Source organism: Falco cherrug, chromosome 12 (genome assembly GCF_023634085.1).
Source record: "Falco cherrug isolate bFalChe1 chromosome 12, bFalChe1.pri, whole genome shotgun sequence".
Classification (NCBI taxonomy): Eukaryota; Metazoa; Chordata; class Aves; order Falconiformes; family Falconidae; genus Falco; species Falco cherrug.
The window spans coordinates 3144146-3166069 of NC_073708.1; the positions used below are offsets into that span (position 1 = coordinate 3144146).

General features: G+C 39.5%; 1 long non-coding RNA gene across 1 annotated transcript in view; it reads right to left on the minus strand.

Annotated features, from left to right (window-relative positions):
* LOC129737202 (uncharacterized) overlaps positions 1–21924 on the minus strand; it is a 37829-nt gene that overhangs the window by 5813 nt on the left and 10092 nt on the right. Inside the window, exons 2-3 of the long non-coding RNA XR_008734768.1 lie at positions 12719–15820; positions 815–7135 (exon numbers count right to left, since the gene is read on the minus strand). This is a non-coding gene — a long non-coding RNA (uncharacterized LOC129737202). The remainder of the gene's footprint in view (positions 1–814; positions 7136–12718; positions 15821–21924) is intronic.

Sequence of the window (21924 nt, forward strand, 5' to 3'; positions counted from 1 at the left end):
GTTAGCACAAATTTGCTTTTTAATTGGCCTGTATTGCACCTGCCACGTTCTGTCTCCCCAGTCTCTGAAGCATTGGCAAAAGAAGGAAGGTGGATATCTGGGGGGATTTAATCTTAATACATTACAGGAAGGGCATACACAGCAACAATTAATGTTTAAAAGACAAGAATAATGTGCACTAGCACAAAGTGATGAGGAAGAGAGAATGGGACCTGGGGAGTAACTAATGAACAAGATTAATTAGCCACAGCAGAAAGATCTAAAGCTCCAGTGAATTCAGTGGGAAGCTTTAATTCTGTTGACTTTTGTGGGTCCTGGGAACAGCCCAAGGAGGCCAGAAGTAGAAAGTCCAGCAGCAAGGCTACGTTTATCTAGGCTTATTTTTAAAAGAATGCCAAAGTTAGCATGTGCTGAAAGCAAACTGTAAACAACTGGGCAAGCTAGCCAAAGGGCAGGGCCATGCAGGAGGCTGACAAGCACACGGCATGGCAGCCCCAGCCGGCAGCAGGTATGCCAGGAGACAGAACCACTCCGTGCACTATTTGACTGTAAAACAGCTACTTGTTTATGTTGTTCATGGTGGCGTTGCTGTTGGTTTGCTTTTCAGGGTGTGGAAAGGAAGAAAGAAAATAAATAACCTGAGAAACAGAGGGTATTTTCATCTAGATGTGCAACAGCGTGGAGGCTCTGCCTCATATCAGGCCTGGCGTGTTGCAGAGTGCACAAGCATCCAGTAAGAGGCAGTTTCCAATTTGGGAGGGTTACATATGAACAAAACAAACGCAGAGTGAAAAGGAAAAAGGGCCACACCAACCTGCTAGAGCTCAGGAGGCTTCCAAGAATCCAGGTGCAGTCCTCCATTCCAGGTACAGGATGCTCCAGGTCACTTTTCCTATCTCAGAAGGAACACAATGCAGCTGACTTCACGTTCACAGGTGCTACCAGGCATGCTGGCTTTCTGCAAGGTCAGCCCATCATAGCAAAGGCAACCAAGCTGGCACTTTGATATCTCGTGGCAGCAGGGATGAATGAGGGCAAAGAAGGTGACAGTGGTGACCCAGGACCTGCCAGATTGGGGATCAAGGTTCCGGGAGGAGAAAAAGTCATTAGTTTTGAGTAAGCACAGTGGGACACTGAGGAAGGAACACCAGAGATAGATCAAAAGGGCAGCAAATCATCTTGTTCAGGTAACAGAGAAGAAAAGGCAGGGTGTCAGAGGGGTGGACAGGCCTGCTTTCCACCATAATCTAAACAAAATATTTACAGTTGAAATATCCCCTTATTTGTTGGATTGAGTAAGAACAGTTTTCCTCTAGAATCTCTGTAAATTTTGTTATTACATTCAGGTTTTTCCTCTTCAGTTTAATCTACATGAATTTTAAATACTTTTTTTTTTCCTCGTCTCTCTTTGCTCAAGTGTTTTATCTGGTGTTTGTTGTCTTGGGCCTTGCAATTGCTTTGACAGTTCTCACTGCGCAGTGTTGCTGGATTAGCACAAGCTGCAGCCTGCCTGCTGTGTCGCGGGTAAAACTGGCACACAAGGCTCAGCAACCTGAGTCATCACGAGCTGTTCCTTCTCTCTAAAGCTTTGTCTTCACCCTTATTCTACTGGCCTCTTTTACTGATGTCCATATTAGAATGGATGACTTTTTTTTTTCTTTATAGGGAAGTGTTAAAATTATTTCAATTTCTTAAAAGCAAGACAAATTGAACTTCAAGTGTAAAAGTTTGTTAGAGACTGCTTACTTTTGTTAACATGTTCAAACTATTTCTGCCACTCTTCCGGAATGGTTGGATTCTCCTGGCTCAGATTGCTATGTAAGCTTCAGAGAATATATATTTTACATATAAAAATTATGTTCAAGTTCTCTGCAGTGGCTTACTGGGATGTTCTGCTTCCAAACAGTGCAGCTTCATGGCAGCACTGCCAGCTGGAGCATATGACTTCACAGCTCCCAGATGTGGCTCCAGAGAAATACTGTCAGGCAGATAGCATGGGCAGCAGGGAGGTTAATTTCTAATGTATTCACCTCAAAGGCACTCCAGGAACTGCAGAAGGGAGAACGCAGTAAAACTTCACAGGGTTGGATTTCAAAGGACAGTCTCAATTAAATATAAATAAATACATATTTTGCTTTGAAATAAAAATAAATTTGAAAAATTAATTCTAGGAAATGTGGGCATTTGTTTTTGCTGTTTAAAACTACTCAAACTACTTTAAACTCTCAAAGTAAATTTCAAGTTTCAACTGGTTTTGTGGTTGTGGACTTTCATAAAACCTGCTGCATTTCCTTACAGTGGAGTTTCACAGCCAGCTTCAGCTGAGGGATTCTGCAGTGCTGTGCACGGGCAGCTGCTTCTTGCTCCTGCACACCACTCTTGGCTGTTTTTGCAAGTCTTCTCTCTTGTTTCCTTGGATTGGTTAAAGTAACCGTGCATATGCGTTGTGAGCTGGTGGACAGCAATTTCTTCCCCTCCATTGAAATTGTTACATTTCAATCTGGTCCGTGAACAGGTCTGCCTCACTAGGTCCCAGCAAGCGTAAGACGGCAGTGGGAAGGGATGGTTGCAGGCAGAAGGGAGGCAGGACTGCCCCCAGATTTTGTGTGATTTTACAGTGTTTCACACTGATCATGCACACAGCATCTATTTGTTATTTTTCCCCTTCCCCGCATCCTCCCGTCCCCTTTCCCCAGGTGCCTGCTCTCCCTGCCTGTCACTGTTTATTGAGTCCTTGGTTTATTTGCAGAAGAAATAAATTTATTCAATAAAGATATTCAAAATAAAGATATTCAGATAGTAGTTGTATAAGTATGCATATTTGAAATTTTATCTTTGCAGTGCCAGTCTGTGTTGTAATATCTATGATATATTGCTGTTCCCTTTACATTATAACAGATTGTCTATTATAGAGGCAAAATTTAATAAGGGCATGTACATTAACATTATGGCATAATTTCCTGGCTGCCAGACAGAAGATATTTTGAATGTTAAACTGTGTTTGATATGTTAATATATGATGTAAGTACCAAATGGGGCTCTATTAACATCACTTGCTTAAACATTTTCCAATTTTCCTGTTAAGTCAGAGCGGGGGGAAAAAAGGTACTTGGTTCAAAGCAAAGAAATCGGGAGCTATTTGATACACGTTAATAGCAGCCCAGTAGTTACAGTTAGCAGCTATCTGTGTGAAAACCAAGCAAGTAGGAGAACACATCTTGTTAATGGTGTAAGTGCTAGCAGTCCACACACAGCGGCTTTCTACTCAACATAAAAAAAATGAAAAATAATTGTCGTCATGCACTTGTTCAGCTGTCAGAGTCATCATTCAGAAATAGATGGGCTCTGCGAGGCAACTACTCCACCTTGCCTCTTGAATTTATGCTTCCAAGTTATCTGCACATTTCCTTTTTATGTAACATGTACAACGTGCTATTTAAAGGAACTCTAAAAGATCTAGGAAAATTGAGAAGCACTACAGTCGCATATATCAACAGCCCTAGAGGCAAATTCCACCTCTGCCAGTGACCTTCATTTTGACCAGGGACAAATTGCTTCTCTTTTTTGTCTAATATCATCTATTTTGTTTCTACATTACTTTTAAACCATTTTGCTTTGGTATCTCTTATATTGTGTTGGTAAATCCAGATGTGATGAATCTATGAGCTTCTGGTCTCCTCTGGGGTTTGAGACAGTACCAACATGAAAATAGTAGTAGTAGTAGTAGTAGTAGTAGTAGTAGTAGTAATAAAATTGTAAAATAACTGCTTATACAAGCATAGAAAATAATAGCTTTTTACTGAACTAGATTAAGGCAATTTCTTAATTTTCTATAAATCTACAGGTTAATCTGCTAAAGGGCAGTTGCATCTGTCTTACAGTTCAAAGAAGAGCAAATACTATAACACCTGAAAAGACTCTGAGGAAACCTTTAAATCAGTCTTCATTATGCCTATTAGGTACAGTTCAAAGGCGGCTGTATCTCTTCTCTGTCACTCATATTACTACTTCTTTGTATAAACGTATACATGTATATTGTAAGCTTGTTATGTATAATGGCTAAAGTACACATGTATGATTACAAAATAGGACAGTCTTGATACGGTCTGTCCTTTGAAGGGTTAAAGTTCAGGATCTGAGCCTCTGCACAGAGTTGGCATTGACCTACAGCAGACTAGAGATTTGTCTTTGTCAGTCAGATGTGACATTTAAAGCGATTTCCCACGTTCATAGTTTTCCTACCTTTGGTGCAACAACTGGTAATGTTAGAAGCAGAGCACAGGTTGTTGTTAAAAATCAAAACAGCAGCTGAATTTGCCTTCTACCCCTAGCCCTTGAACTAAGTATTTCCCTTTCTGGTCTGTGAATTGTTTGAACATACCCTGAAAATAACTAAGCACAACTTTAAATCTGATCATGTTTTAGTTATGGTAGCAACATAACCCACTCTGTCTGCTGGTGTCAAAATTATCTGACTGAAATCAGCAAGAAACAGGTTTTATAAAGGTCTCTTTCTGTTCTAGCTGCACTTTTAGGATACACTTTTCAATCAAAAAATACGTGCCACAGATTTAAGACCAATAAAAGCATCAACAATTGCAAAGGGCAGTCAAATCTGATCTTTATTTTAGAAATACTCCAGGGATTTGCAGCTCCCATGTCCTCAGCTATTCTGTCCTGGTCAATAAAAGAACCCTCAGAGGACTTTGAATAATTCTTCCCTGCAGGTTGCACATGATTTCTGAATGTGCAGGGGTTGATTCTGCAAAATCATTAACAACAGGAATGTTTAAGGGGTTGGGGGCAGGGGCAAAGATGCAAGAATCAGTGTTCTAAATTATATGCATTCAGGAACCGCTCTGAATCCAAAGACACACAATTGCAGATGTGAATGCTGTGCTTCAGCAGGGGAAGGAAAGACGTTTCCAGACAGAAGAAAAAACCCACTAACACACCTATTTTTCATTATGCTAAGACTACAAGTATTCAAATAGCTGATAGAACAGTAATTTTGCTAATTATGCACTCTACAACTTACACTATGCCTTTTCAGTCCTATGACCTTCGTGTTCTTCATGTACTTCCCATAAGACAAGGATGTCCTAGGACTTCCTCCATAAGGAAAAACTTCATCATAATAGTCAGCCATTCAGCTGATCAAGTTAACTAAGTTGCATAAGGTTATACACCATTGCTCTTATTCCAGTCTTCAGTAACTCCCTACATAAGCTGTTAAAATGATGACTGTTGTGTGATCTTGTTGGTTGGTTGGTTGTAGGGATTTTTTTATTTGGCAGCCATTGGAATGTCTTACAAATAAATTACTGTGTGGGAGCTGCAGCAAAAACTTGTGGTTTTTTGGTTGGTTGTTTGGGTGAGTTTTTTTTTAAGATGTTGAAACTAGGCATCACAAATGATGAAACTGATATCAGGCAACTGAGTGAAAAATGAGTTTTGGCAAAGCTAGAGCCATTCTACAAAACCACCGATGCTTCTGTGTAGTAGCACAGACTTTGAAAACTTGTGGGTTAGTTTTTTTTCCAGCCATATGATTTCCACAATTTTCAGTTTGGGATCTGGGGCATTTACAGTACACAGTACCTCAGTCCCAAGATGTAATGTGTTTTGATGATTTTGTTCGTTGAAGAAAATACAGCTCCAGTGTGGGGAAGGTGAGATGGAAGCTAGCTGAAGGTGGTCAAAAAGGACCAGGCCACAGGAACAAGAGGGGAAATGTTGTAAAAAAATCAAATGTCTGCTTTCTATAGTATTAATCTTCATACAATGTACAGTCACAGGTTCCCAGAAAGTTTTGCCTTACCACATTGTCAAAGTTAATTTGCTGTTGATTAGCAGACGTTTCATCCAGTGCATGTTCAGTATTCGGGACTCCCTACTCTCACAGTGGTTTTCTCAATTTTGGCTCTCCTTATTCTACTGACTTCATAAGTATATGCTAACTACTCTGATAGATTTGCAGATCACCAAACTGCCAAGCTTTTTAAATTCCAGTGGCATATGACCAATTAAACAGAATAATTTCCTAGTTCTTTTTGAGACACAGGAGGGAAAGCAAATTAAGCAAAACCAAATTTCAAGGAAACTAGATTAAAAAGGCTCAGGCAACGGACAATAGTGATTCTATTTCTCTGTGACTGCCAGGTAATCTGAATTCCATGCCATTTGTGTGTAACAGATCTTCCTTAGAGGTAAAAGAGTAGTAAAGAGGAATTGCACATTACCTGGCCCAGGTGCTGCTGGAGCAGCACCCAACCTCCGTATCTACTGTGCTTATGGGAAAGGGAGAGGAAACATATCACTGTGGGGACCACAAAAACCCAGTGCCTATCTTTCTGTCATAAACCCACCCAAAAGTAACTGCGTTATTTGAAATGAGGATGTGGTGAACTTATTTCATAAGGCAGACATCTGTAAATTAATTTCTGTTAGGCAAATTCAAAGGTTATCACTCATCAGCATTCATCTTTTCATAGAAAGAATGCTCTGCTGACTTTGGACTTGGGTGTTGGAAGACATCCTCACTTCAATCTGATTTCAGCTCAGCAATGTTTTCGAACATGTTTCACTTTTAGGATCTGAGAATTCCCACTGGATTCACATGGACTTCTTGCATACTCAAATTCTCTGTGCTTAAGTGACAAGCAATCTCTAATATTGGAGAATATCTAATGTGATAATGGTAATATTAACGGACAATCAAGAATTTAAGCATAATAAAATCACAGTCCTGAGAGCAAGCTGCAGTTCTTGGTGAAAGTGTGAATGCAAATTTGCTGAAGGATATATGGCTGGATGTTTGTGGGGGTTTTTGTTTTACTTGTTTCCCCATGCTATGATAGCATCCAAATACATTTTTCAAGTGTATTAAAGGTATTCTTTAAAGTTGTAAACTTCTTTCCTTAAAATGTTATGAGTTATTTCTGGTAATGGGAGGTAGTTGCAAAGCCTACTCCATAGGTCTCTAAGTTCAACAGAAAGGTTCAAATTCATTTCACTTGCACATTCTATCATGTCCAGTGTGAGTAGGTCTCATGGCAATGTCTGAACACAGCTTTGTAACTTTGCTTCAATCCAGATCCGAAATACCAAGCTGGGACTGCACAGCTCTGTCAAACTGCAGGAAAAAAATTGTATAAGCTGCAAATGAAGATGAAAGATAAACAAAATGGGTAATTCCAATTGAAAACTATTCAAAGTAGTGGACAAGAAAGAAAATTATGAGACTCAAAGAGGGTATGTGTATTAAGTTTCTCTCAATTCAAGCACTGCTGAAATAATTCCTTGCCTTGATCAAGAAAGGTAAAATGCTTTTGAAAAACTAGTGGATATTGCATTTCTTTAATTTATTTCACTTTTGGATTCAGGAAATGTAGTAAACTATGATGACTTCAGCAAAGTATTCAATATAATGTCACATTCTAAAGATGACGGAGAATCATACAACAATCTTGAAGTAAGCACAGAAAGAGCAAAGCAACGTCCTTAATGACTGAGCTGTAAAATGGCATGCTCTATGAGAACTTTTTAAAACAGAGCTTTAGGATTGATTTTATTTACTATGTTCATTAACACACACACACACACACACACACACACACAAAGTAAGAGCATGTGAAGATAGTAACTAATTCTATGGCAAAGTTTGATTAATTTAGGAAGGGGTTTATATGATAATGAAGTTTTCTGGAGTAGCAGATCACAAGACTGTCCCCTCCAGCACCATGTTTTTTGTAAATTGAAATCTGTGTTGCTAAGAGGTATCCAGTTATTTTTCTCATGTCTCAGACACTGGCTGGGTATCTCCAGAGCCACATGGTGTTGGGGTGAAGAACCCAAATGAGGCAGACATGCCCACACTCCAGCCACATCCACTGTTGTCCCTTCTAGACAGATGGTGGCTGATGATCCAGCAGTGGCAAATATTCCCATAGGTATGGATCTGGCTTGGTGACTATGGACTATCTACTGAGGATAACACTTCCAGAGACCACCGTTAATGTTTTAATGTTTGTGGACACTTGTCAGAGGTAATGGGTTTGGGGAATATGCTTGTTTGATTGTTTCTTTTGCTCTTCTGTTTTCTCAGACTTCAGCTGAACACATCCACTTCCATCCTCATCGCTGTGATAGATGTGTTGTCTTTTTTTCTCAGGTCTGGTATCATGTTCAAAGGAAACTCAGCGTCTGAAGACCTGTCTCATTGCTTTTTCTGAGCTTTGTCCCATAATTATCAGTATAGTAAAACAACTCTGCCTCCATAGTGATTTGTTTGGTTGGGGTTTTTTGGGTTGGGATTTTTGGTTTTTTTGGGGGTTGGGTTTTTTTTGGTTTGTTTGTTTGTTTGTTTTAATAAACATGCCAGGTGATATTATTTAAGAATTTTCCTATCAGGTTGACCCAACAGAACATTGCTGTAATATTTTGCAATTTGTTTACATTTATGTGTTCTTTTTAGCACCTCCTGACAAGAGAAGACCACTAATAGATAGAAGATAAATTATATTAATTCTTTTTGCCATTTATAGAAATTTTTTTTCCCTCTCTATATTTCAGCTCAGTCCCTAGTCATATCATTCTTTTCTGAGTTATAACAATGTGGAAAAGGAGTCTTTTTAGAAGTAGTAATGATATTCTATTTTTTTCTCACAGGGACACCAAACATCTGGTTTCAAAGATAATGGCAGTAACAATTATTTGCATCATAGCCCAAGCTAACTTGATAGCTGAAAGCTGCTGTTATTATCTTTCAGCCTCCTAACCTGTCCCTAGTGAGACAATGATGTATGAAATTCTCTGCCATTTCTCTCTGTGTTACTAAACTTTATGAAATGCACGTGACCTGACGCTAAAAAAAAATTAGCTGCAAGGTTGCCTTTTGTGTTTGTTTTACATACGTAAATGAATCATGCAGACTGAACCTAAATAAATAATTAAATAAAAGCAAATACTTCAACATTGTTTCTCAGAAGGGAAGTGCAAACTCATAATAAATTCCCCTAATAGACCATCAGCTGTTCAGAGGCGCTGCCTGGAGAGGGAAATTGTTACCTCAGAAGAACAGAGGTAATAATGAGTCAAGTTGTTCTTACTCATTACCACGAGGAGGATCTGCAGGGTGAACAACTCCGATGTACGGTTTATCCAGGTCATGGTTCTGCCACTTTTATTATTAATAAGATCAAACGTAAGACATTTACTTGGTAGCTGGACCAATGTATGCAGCTGCAAGAAAGCGCTGCTACCAGCCATCCTGCTCATGTGGTGGTGTCCTTTGGGGTTCTGCTGACCCTCTGAGCACCTTTCATCCTGTGCCAGCCCCTGCCTGGGGCTGGGAGCTGCATGTGGTTGCAGACAACAGAGGGAGGGAAGAAATGCTTCAAAATCTCACTCACTCACTGCCAGCTATATTCTATGCTCTGTGGTGCTTCTGCAATTTCCAGGACAAAGTGAGGAAGTCAAATGGGTTAGAAATCATCAAAAGGTCTGATTTTCAAACCCTGCAGTTTTAGTAGTGCATTTGTGTAATATTTCCATCTAGAAAAGGTCATATAGGCAGGAAATGGAAGTGATAAGATCCAGATGGGACAAACAACTAATTTTAGTATTGTCTCCTGACCTTTCCATTGCCTTCTTGAAAAATTTCAGTGCTGATATGGCTCTCTGTCAAACAGCTACCAAAATCCATACAGAATGTAAGTTTTATGAGTTTCACCATCAAAAAGCTACTGCCATCGTTTTCTGATGCTGGATTTCTGCAAGACTGTTTCATCAACATGGCAATCGCATGCACACATATTGGTGCCTTTGTGTTTGTGTGTGCGTGTGTGTGTATACTGTCTCCAAGTGGTATTTTTTAAACAAAAATTTCTTGAACTGGCTGACATGGGTTATTTTGCTTTCTAAAAGGAGCAATTTGGCATGGACAAAAACTACATTTCCCCATGCTGTTATCAACAATAAATAGCTCCATCACTACCAAGGCTTTCACATTGTCAGCTGTTATAACACCAGTGTACATATCCAGTGCAAGCATTCTGTCAGACTTTTTATTATATATATCCATGCTAGGGTATATCTCAGCTATATCTCTCAGTACTCCCTCATTTCCGATACAGATTTATCTCTGTCCCCTCAGAACTGTCGTTTGCTCCTTTTTATTACAGTGAAATATTTTCAGGGTGATGGCTGGATCATAAAACATAGGTCAGGGAACAGTACCCTGTGTTCACAACATGCAAATCCAGTTCCTCCTCTTTCCCATCCTTTTCAGCTTTGTGGATTTACAATGTCTTGTTTTCCTTCCTCTGGGTCCTTGTGCTATGTTCTCATATTTAGAGCTTGGCAGGCTGAAAAATGTGATCTTGGTTCTAGCAACAGACTGCAGAGTCTTGGCACAATTGCCTACACAGATGCAAATATGCTGAAAGTGCTTGTTATATGAGAAACCCTTAGCTCTTCAAAAGCAAACAAACCTCTTTTTTTTCTTCCCTTCTTCCCATTACACTGTGCTTATGCTTCCATTTAAAAATAAAGCAAGAACACATTTTAGAAATGTCTTCCATGCTTTACAAAAACACAGCAAGTTCACAGCCTTTGGTTCCTCTCCCAAACATCCCATAAATCTTATGCAATCCCCAAATGCTCTTCCTTTGCATCCTCTAATGCACCCCGTGCCCCTAGGCAGTGATGCCCCTGGTGGGTGAGAAGACCTTGGGAGCTGTGACTCACCACAATGGGTACCAACCAGCCCCTAGAGCAGATGGTCTCCCAGTACAGCCAGGTCAGGGACTGGGTTACTGGAGTTCATCCCATCCCTCTCCACCTTGCCTTGTGCTCCCGTGCTCCTTAGCTCCATGTGGAGATCAGCTTTTTATCCTATAACCTTACAACAATATAAAACAATCCCCAAGGTTGGAGAGTTTTTTTGGTGCACTGTCCTGAAAATGTTAATGAAGGTATTTTGCATAATCACTTTATTTCAGACAAATGCTGGACCCCATTTGGAAGAGAAGAACTAAAAAAAAAAATTCATTCACTAACCAGAATATAAAAAAATATCAAGGATGACTAGGGGTGAAAGAACTGACAACATGAGAGATAGCTAATGCTGTACTCGTGGCCCTGTGCCCTATTAAACAGAGAAAAGGAGTACCCAGCCATGAACCGAACAACACAGAGCAGGAGCAGAGAGCTTAGGAGGGCAAAACAAAACTTCTGTAGAAATTATTTATGCAGTATAATGTAGAGAGGAAACTGAGGCTAAAATGCTCATAATATCTCTAGGGTGTGATTAAAATCTTTGAATTCACTGTGATTTTTCAAGTGCAAGCTGAACTGAGCTGAAAGGAGGCTAATCAAGTGAGGAAGAATGAAGCTCAGAACCGGGACCATACTCAAAATTTGGTCTGCTGACCACCTTTGTTGGAACTGCTAACACGATCTAAGTCACATCAGTGTCTTAGTGAAGCTAGAGGAAATAGGATATGTCGTGAATGTTCTTCTTGCCCTGTTTTCTTATTTTGTTCTCCATTCAAGATGATCAAAGAGGAAAAGGGAACAGCAATTAGGAACTAAAAATAGCATTAGCAATATTAGACTTTCTGCTAGAAGATAGATCTTTGGGAGTAAGACTTCAGGTATTTAGCCAGCTATTTCATTTCAAAGTGTCTGACACATGAAATGAACTCAACAAAAAGAAGTTCCTTGAGAAACTTGGGGATCAATGTGACAGCACCGTTGTGCATCCTGGTTTCCAAACAATTTGAGTCTGAGGATGATTTTCCTAGCCTTTGGCATGCACAGAAATGAGTGGTTCTTTTAAGGATAAAAGTTGACAGCTGTTTATCATGAAGCAGAAGGTTCTTTCCTTCGAGCTTACCAGGACACCTCCCTGAATTAAATAATTTTTCTACTGGCTCAAGGGTAGATTTATAGGCACCAGATGCAGAAAAACAGTAAGCAACCATTTTTTCCCTGCAGGAGTTCCCACAAAGCTAAACAGTCAAGACCAAGCAGGGCCCCGGCACATGTAAATGCAGTGCTGGTGAAGCATGACATAATTTGTAAAGTGAAATGCATCCAGGCACATGCAGAGCCTCATTCATAGAAATGACACTGTACATGCTGTCATCTGCATGAGCATAGCTTAACAAATAAGTGGCTACAGGTCTGGAGGAGCAGGGGTCAGTTCATTTTCTAGGCTTTTCTTATCCACATCCAAACTCCTGAGGGAACTTCAAGGCCAGCAATGGAGTGGAGACCTGCACAGGAGGGACTCCTGCCAAGGTGGCACATTACAGCTGCTGCAGAGATGGCTAACACCACTTACTTTCTAACTACATTATTCTTTACTATTTGCAAAACCAAATAGTATGCTGTAGAAGCGACTAGAAGGTAAGCAGAGGGTAAGCAGAATGATGCCACTGAGATCAGGAGACCATAACTAGAATTTTAGTGATCCATATGAGGATAGTAGGAAAGATCAAAGTAGGAGGAATGTCTTGGACAAAATTTGTTAATAACTTACAGAAAAAAATGACCTACAAGAGCCTGCCATGCACCACATAATGCAATCAAGAAGAAAAAAAAAAGAAAAAAAAATGTCCCAGCCCACCAGTCTGACAGAGGTTGGGGGGCAAACTCCTCCCTGTCTTCTCAAGTTTGTTTGGTGATTCCAACATGAGGGCTACTTACATACCACAAGCTTTGTTTTGCTTTCCTTGATTCTGTTATATACTCTCTTCCACAAAATTTTCAAACTCAGGAGATTTTTTTTTAATCATTTCCTTAACAAAAAGAAAAGGAATACGATGTAATAAGGAATAATAAAAAGAAAAAAAAAAAAAAAAAAGGAAAGACAATAAAAACAACCAAAAATACCCCCCAAACCAGAAACTAGTTACTGAATGTTGTCAAAACTCAACTGAAGTCCCTGGAACAATGGAGAATTAGCATGATTTAAAGGAATGACCAACTTTATCTTGAACTGCCATTGTCCATCTGAACATTTCTTTCAATAAGGTTCATGAAGTGTGTGTAAAGTGTCTGCAATAGGACTAATTAGTCTTCCGTGTCAAAATTATGGTGACTGTAAATTTGTCAGCTAGGATTAGAGAAATATGTTTAGAGATGAAATCACTTTTGGAAACACATTTGGCCACATGCATTTTGGTAAGACTAACTGATCAAAGGGTAACTCTTCCAGAAATGCCTACAATAAATTTCAGCAGGACTTAATACTCCTGTGTCAATTTTGAAATGAGGACAGTGATTGCAAAGTTAAGTGGGTACTTTTGAGCTTTAACAAACACCTTGTTTTATACCTCATTCAAAAGCTAACCCTAATGGTCCTAAACACACCCTCCTCTTGTAAACAGTTCCTGTGCAGTGCGATTGTGCTTGTAGGTGTTGGCATTTGATTTGTGTGGGAGGGTAGCTCTGTTCAGTCCCTGTCAGCCTCCTGGATCCCAGATCTGTCATTCTTAAAGATGCGGTACCTGGTTTTGGGTTTGGATGGGATCTATAATTATTGCAGGTTTTGGCATCTGTAATTACTGTAGTGTTGCCATCTCTGATTACTGCAGTGCCAGGATCTCTAACTATTGTCCTTCTTAACAGTGTCTTTAAAATATTTGTTATTTCATCCAGAGAAGGCGCAGCTGGATTCAGTATAACTCTGGCTTTCCCATAAATTATTCGCTCTTAGCATCCAGCTAATAGAATAACATTTTCCTCTTTTGAGAAGTTTGATACAGAGGGTAATCTGTGGTTTAAAAATCAAATTACATGTTTCATACAAATGTTACTATATTCTACTATTTATCTGCTCTAGCTGAAAATAAATAAAATTGTTAGTAAAACAATTTGAGCTTTGTGTTTTTATTGTTTTTATCCCTTTTCTTCTAACAAAACCCCTGGAGATTTTTTACTTCAAACTGTATTTGAAGTGGTGTATTCAAGGGATCATTTTTCAGAGAAGATCATGGCAGCTCATATATGTAGCCAGGCAATTTTACACTGTAAATGGTGAAGGTAAAGCTCAGAACTAGCTGCTGTACAGAGAAAAATTAACTTTTATCTAAATTTAGAATTGCATCTCTGGCATTTTAAGGAAAGCCCACCAACACAGAAAACCCAAACCAAAGCAGGGGCATTGGCTTTTCTTCTTTTGATTTCACGGCAGTTTTCAACTCGTGGTTAGTTCAGCAGCTCTGTGAAGTCAAAGTCAAGCCTAATGATTTCACTCAAGACACCTTCTTTGATAGACTTTGTAACTGCATGCAATAATCATTCATGGGAAGGGATAACTAGGGAAGAAAATCTATGCTTAATTTACAGCATTTTTGCTTTCCTTCTTCAGGAAGAGGATCAGGAGATCCCAAGGACAGTATCATGATTTCTTTTCCCCTGTTTACTGCAATTAACTGCTAGCTTTGCCCTGAATTTGGTGAATATCTGGATTTCCACACCATGCAGCCATAGCTAATCCCAAAGAGACATTCTGTTTCACTACTGAAAGCTTTCAGTCCTCCTTTTCCCCAGGTTAATGTGCCTTTTCCCTAAGTACATCTACACTCCTGCATTGTGCTGGCGTTTCTGCTGAAGCATGTACGTCTTGCTCTATGCTCTCTTAGCCACTCCAGAAAAACTGTTATCTTCATGGGCAAAGCAGAGTGTGCACCCAGGCAAAGTATCCCCTCACAAGGCTGTGTTTTGAGAATAAAACAGGTCAAGGTTGATTTTCACCATACAATGGCTGTAGATTGCAACTAAGTCAATTTTTGTCCATGTACAATGTTTATTTTTATTTTAGCCTATATATTTGTTCCCATAGCGCAGAAGCACATAGAATTGCCTCTAGGGATTCAGCCTATGCTCTAAATGGGGCAATATGGTTCTCTTTTCCAGTTCTGGAATTTTTTTTAAAAAATTGTGCATCTGTACATGCTTCCTCTGAGGTTGCCTACTAGGGTAGGTTTTTTTACTCCTAAATCATGAGGTTTAGGCCCTGGACACGGTTATGAAGCACAGTAATTACCTCCTTCAACCCTGTAAATCCCACTAACATCACTGTTGTCTTTTCTGCATGACTGCGGCTTTTAAAACAATAATGTATATCTAATGCAGCATATTGTATTTCATTGATTTGTTTCCATTTTCCTTTTGACTCCCAATTTTTCTACCTGAAAGAAATTTTGTGTTAACATACCATCTAAGTTTTCATTTAATTTTTATTTCATCATTTCACTGTTGCGGTGGAAAAAAAAACCCCCGTGCTTGCATTTGTTTTGTTACCCAGTAAAGATGATTGTGCCATGTGCTGTAAAAGCATAGGATTTTACATTCAAGTTGTCACATCCATAACACCCAGCTGTCAGGATGCTAAATATTTGTAAGCAGAAATTGCAAATATGTTGAATTAAAACAAAACAAAACAAAACCATACTTTGTTTGATTTGGCCTTACCTGTCAACTGAGACAAAACAAAAAGCGCTGCGAGCAAGTCTTGCTGCTGTGGTGAGCTCTTTAACAATGTAGGGTTTTTTTTCAAGAAGGTCAGCAATCATTTAAAGACCATGTTGAACCATGGGATTTGGGGTCTCACAGCACTATGTGAAAGGCTCTGAAGGTGCAGGGAACCATGGTGTGTAAGCAATCACTGCTACAATGCTGTCTCCAGCCTGAATCCTCATGAGCACAGAAATGGTGCAGGATACGGCCACAACAGCAGGAAACAGAAGACTGGTTCTCTTGACAAGGGTATCTGGCACTTGGAATTTTCTCTTCTCCCCGCAGAGATCTAGATATAGGAGATTAAAAATTTAGCTTGTGTTATATATCGGGGGCAGGGAGGACACATGACACGATGTGGGGGAAAGTGAAGATGGGGTTTTGTCTTGCTGTCTCAATGGACATTTTAATGTTGTGTAGAGTGACATGTACCACTCTGCGCTAGTGGGCAGAAAAACGGACTGATTCTTTACCTGTTACCTCCGCTTTATAAAGCAGTGTCCTATATATCTTTCCTGACTTGTACAGAGACAAATCTCATTTGAGATATAAACATTAATTACTTCCCAGATTTTCATGTTTCTTTGCAATAGAAGGCAGGAGCATAATACTAATTCATGCAATCTTACAAAAACAGAGGACATATAAATAACAAACCGAATGAGTGTTAGACTATTGGAAGCTCTTACCTGTGCTCTCTCACTGAAGGCACACTTTCAAAACAGAAACCAGCAGCATAAAATACTTTCATGAAAATGATCACTCTGCTTTATGCCCTCTGAAAAAGCATGCATGCTTTTATAACATATTTTCCATCACTGTTTTGAGTGTTTATTTCTTAATTCAGAAATACAAAATGACAAATACTTGTGAGCATTATACAGTGTAGCAAATCCTATTTTATACGAGCCCTTACGAAGTATTGTGAGTTTTCTAACTTTCTTCACATTTGAAGTAAACATGAAAAGGATAGATTTCTCCGCAGGGAACAACTGAAATGATCAAAACTTTTCATTTAGATAAAATTAAAATTCTGATTTTAAATGCTCATAATATCAAAGAGTTTCAAAGCAAAAATGGTTTTAATAGGAAAAACAACACAAACACCAGCCATATGAAATACCATTCAACACTTACATTTTGGGGTTTTAGTCCTTTATTACTTCCAAAATTGAGGTTTGCTCATTGAAATCCCACCAAAAACAAAAAGAAAGTGAACTTAGCCTCACAGCTAATACTTAGAAAGAAGCTGAACTGTAATAATCATTGTAGGTAAACTGAAGAAAGCTGCTTGCTGAGGTCTGTATGTGAGAACTGCACTAGATTTTGTAACCTCACATGAAAAGAGATCCATAGCAGAACAGAGGTGGCTATTAAGCCATTAAGCCTTTTTTCCCCTGTACTTGTCCTTTGCTTTTCACCTCTGCATTTTGTTGGACACATACTTTATTTTTGTTTTATTGCACCATTATACATAATAATAGATTGATAACTTCGGTCCCTGTATTGTTAAAGGGTGTGCCATGTTGCAATGCATGTTCAGAAATGATGACAAGAGTTAGAACTTTCTGTCATTTTTCCATACTCAATGTAACACTCAGGACCCCTTAAGACATTTTAAGTCCCTCTGCACAATGTTTGGCTAGCCTTTTTTTTCCTTTTTTTTAATGCAGCCTTTTCGTGCTGTATCTGGTACTATACCCTGCTTATTATGTGCAATTTCCATCTGCCAAAATGGCTCCAGCTGTTTGATTTCAGATTGTACCCAGAGCCATGCCTATGAGATAAATTAATTGCCTGCCCTTTACAAATACAAAAAGACTTCTCTCCCCGTCTCTGGTTTTGTTCTCAGATAGAGGTATTAACCCTCCCACAGAAAATATAACCTCCATCACTGAGATGGAATACAAATGAGCAATTAACCAAAGCCATATACTTTTAGCACTGGTTTTTTACCACCTGATTCTCTAATGGGGCTTTGACTTGATGATATATACATCTTTACCCTGTACAGAGCAGAATTTTAAACTGACTTGTAACAACTGGGAACAATATGAGAGCTTTCTCAGAAAGTAAATGACAGAGAAAACTACATGTCACTACCTGGAAGGCCATTAATGTATGTCAGAAAAAGAAAGGTTATTTAATGCCAAAGGAATTGATACTGTACTTAGGCCAGCCCTAATGCTTATCCCACTGGTGAGATAACCTTCTATTCTGTGAATTAATTTATGAATCATTTTTGAAGCTGGAAAACTTCTCCAATTACTGTTTGTTGCTGGGTACCAGTAAACATTCTCTCATTTGAGAAGTTGCCTAGGAAGAGGAAAAGTTGGGTAATTCTGGGTGACTGTTGGCTTTCATTTCTGTTATTCTTATATGCTTATAAAATCACATTTTAATGTATTCTGGCTTTCTAGTGTTTCCTGAGGTATCAGAGACACCACTAAGAAAACAACTTGATCCATCTCCTGCGGACATTAGATGTCACACGCTCAGAAGCCTACTGCATATATTTCGATCATATAATTATCAAAGTGCTGAGAAGTGAAAACTTCAAAATTTTCACCCTAATTCTCACTGCTAGGTGTGCCCATGCACAGTGCTGAGCATGATGCAAAATAAAAAATTAAGATTACACTTGAAGACAAGGCTGTGTTAAACAACCAATATCTGACTGGCAGTATCAGACTGTTTCAGAGCTGCAAAGTGTTCCTGTGGTGGACTCAGCAATAACTATAAAGCTCCATTAGTATCTGTACAGAATATCAATACTTTAAAAGTGAAATATTCTGCCTGAGGCTAGTGTAACTGAATTTGCACTGAAGCCATCTACCAAGCTGGCTGTGTCAGAGAGTCACAGCTCTTCACACCTCTGACTAACTGAACCTACGCCAAAGAAATTTTGCATTGTAGCTGCATGCTCAGTAAAGAGAAGCAATAGCATTTCTTGGCACACTACCATGACTAAAATGCACATTCAGTAGCCAACATGTAGAAATAGAAAGGGGAAAAGAGAAGTCTGCTAAATCGTTTTTCAAAGAGTACTGAAGGCAACAGGAGTTTGCCCCCATCATAACCTAGGTGTACCAATACAAATCATACTTGGCTGAAATTACTTCTGTTTGTAGCAGGCTTTAATGTGTGTTAGTGGAAACTATTAAATCTAAGACGCTGTCTTTTCCTTCCTTTATATGCCCACCTGGGAAATATGGAGGATGTAAAACTCTGCTAAGATCAACTTTCCTTGGCAGAAACATTTTTATTATCCCTCTATTTCTTAATACCCAGCACAAATGTTGAGGAAAACTAGTTCCACATAAAGAAACTAATTTGCCTTCTCATTTTTATATTCACAGGGATTGCATTTCAGCAGTCAGAAGAAAGTAAGGGAATATTAAAATCTTTAGATAACTGTTAACAATTATGCGAGTCTTGAAATATGGCCTATAAAGGGAGGAGGTCTCTCATGCTGCATCGTTTGTGACTGTCCAAACAGCAATAGGCAGGTACGGTGCCTCAGTCTAGATTTTCTTACCAGTATGCACATGATCAAAATTCAACGGAAAACCACTGCAGCATATTAGATACCTCTAGTATCAATTAAGGACAATTAGCAGCGCCACTATGCATATGAGTGAGACAGATTATTGTGGCACCAGAGACAAAACAGATTCAGAACAGGAAACAGAATATGGCTTTAACATCCTTAAGTGTTGTTTATGGCAATCCATAAATGTTTTGCACTGTGTTTATCTGAAATTTATGATGTTCTGAAGCAAACACTGGAACTTGCCAAAAAGAAAAAAACAAAGTACTGAGAAAGAAGAAAAGAACTATACCAGCAAATATAGGCAATGATCTTTCTGCTTAATCAGGTTATTATAAAATCTACCTTTCCAGAAAACAGATGAGAGCTGATTGCAGCTATCAAAGCTAAAACACAGCTGTCTCTTTCCTACTTGTTTGGTACAGAATAGAAAGCCATGTAAAATTCCTTTGATAGGGAATTCAAATACGCTATTTAAAAGAATTTTCTTTTAGCAGTGAGAACTTTAAAATCAGGTTGAGGCGAGGGTTCAGATTTACATCAGGATTAGAAAAAATTAAGATTCAAGAAGATAATTTCTTGCTAGGTATTTTGGGGATTACTAGCTGGAAGTAGCATTTTCTCTTGCTCAGACTTTGTTTAGGGTTACTGCTAAGATTTGAGTTAGGGTCAAGAAAACTAAAGGATCAAGGGCTGAGTTTACTTCAGTATGTCAGTAGTTCGAAGGCTGAGGAATAGATTGCGTGTTATCTGGATCTGAAACTGAATAAGTGATCTAAAAGAAGGAGCTGTCTCCCATAGCAACTGTTAAGATTTCAGGTTGTATGTGTTGTTCATGATAAAAAAAAAACAAAGTTTCCACAAAGGATCTTCATGTTCCATGTCAAGAGAGCTGTGACAATTTGGAAGAAAGCCAATGTCGGTTAAGTGCAAAGACCTTCTTAGACAGAGTGCCCTTGATGCACCAAGTCAGGCTTGGATGAAAGGAAAGTTCAGAGTTCAGAAGGTAAAATTAATATTGTGTGTTCCCAGTGCTGAAGAAGTAGAAGACATCATTTGGTGCCAAGGGCAATAACGCTATCAGTGGAAATGTTAGTTCCTAAGGTCTGATTTAGTCTTGGGTTAAGGCTGGGCTTAGGTTTGGGAAAAATGATGAAGAAAGAGTTTGGTTCAGCCTCTGTAACAGCCTGTACAGACTGTTGCAGACCTTCCTCAGCCCCACAGACAGAAGAAGGGCCAGATGTCAAAGAAATATTTAATTTGGTGAGAAATCATTGAAATATAACTCTGCACTCTAGTTTATCTTAGAAAAGACTTAGCACCTGCATAAAGATTTTGGTTTACTTTCTGGAGAGCTGTATAGAACTAGAAAAAGTCTGACGCTTTTTGCTAGACCAAAAGGAAAGGAGCTGTGACCTGGGAAGACACCAGCTTGGGGCTGGGTTAGTTCTGTTATTCTGTTATATTCTGTAATATAACAAGTATTGATGCAATCTAATGTAATAAGTTCAAGAGGTGAAATTGTAGCAGTAAATTCAAGGGACTGCAGCTTTTGGATCCATGTCACATGCTGGTCCAAGATCAGAGCAAGGTTCCGCTTGTATTCTTGGGAACAGAATTAAGACTCCAAACGGAGTCAAGAGCCAAGAAACTTTAGTTGCCCAACAACAGGTTTGCAAATGCAAAGGAAAGAGCGAGAGGTAAAGAGGGAAAGAGTTCACAGCAATAGCTACCACCCCAGAGCTGCAGCACCCTGACAATCTGACTCGTTTCCAAGTTCTGTGGGGGAATGTTCCATCTGATGTTGGTTGGTTGCGTTCTTTTATAGGATTGTCATGAGCTGTTCTGCTTAATCACACCCAGTGGTGGAGCGTGTGCCCAATACTGTCAGATGGCCCTCAGAGGTCTCCAGGCCCCTTGATCCCCCTGACCCCAGGTCTGGGCACATGCACAGGGGTTTGGTTCTCAGGATCAGCTCCCCTCATTGCTCCATGGTGTCAGTTGGTGGGCTTCCTGCCTTAACAATGTTGAGATAAACCTCTGCTGTGGCAGTGGTGCTGGCTTCCTGCCTTAACGATGCTGAGATAAACATTTGCTGTGGTGACGGTGTTGGTTTCCTGCCATAGCAATATTGGGACAAACATCTGCTGTAGCAATGGTGGTTCTCACCGACAGTCTCTTACAGTTCAACAGTGCTGTCTAACACTGAGGGTGGGTCCAAATTTACGCTGAAAAATGACAGCCCGGCATCAGATTGTCTTAAGGAAATTCACCTGGAGTTGAAAATGCACGAAAAGCTTTGTGAGAGCGTGATGCTGTGAAATAAGATCTTGGCATGTGTCATTTGGGGCAGGAGTTGCCTGTTCCTTTGTGGGAAGAAAGTAAGTTGCCCCAGCTTAGATTCTCTTCACATTTCCAGGGCTGACGATAGGGTTAAGACATCGCCTGTGCCTAAAATTGCCTTACTCTTTTGGGGGGGTGAGGAATGCTCCAGTTTTGTGCTTCTTCATGGCTTGGAGGGTAGGATTAAGGTTAGGCAAACAAGGGGTGATCAAGACAGATTGACTGATGAATGTCAGTGAGGAAGTAAGGAGAAGGATACCACCAGCTTCCATGGCCAGTATCTTTACTGGTTCTCAGTTTTGTCTCCTGAATTCAACTTTTGACCCCTGATCAGGCCCATAGCCAGCTGCCTTGTCAAGGGGGAAGACAACTGGCACAGTTTAATGCAAATCTCTGAGTATTCCACTTTGGTGTCACAACTAGAGTCATTGGTAAGGGTAGAAAGTTAAGGGCTCACAAAGGGAATGTACAGCTGGTTACTCCTGCTGGGCTTACAGAGT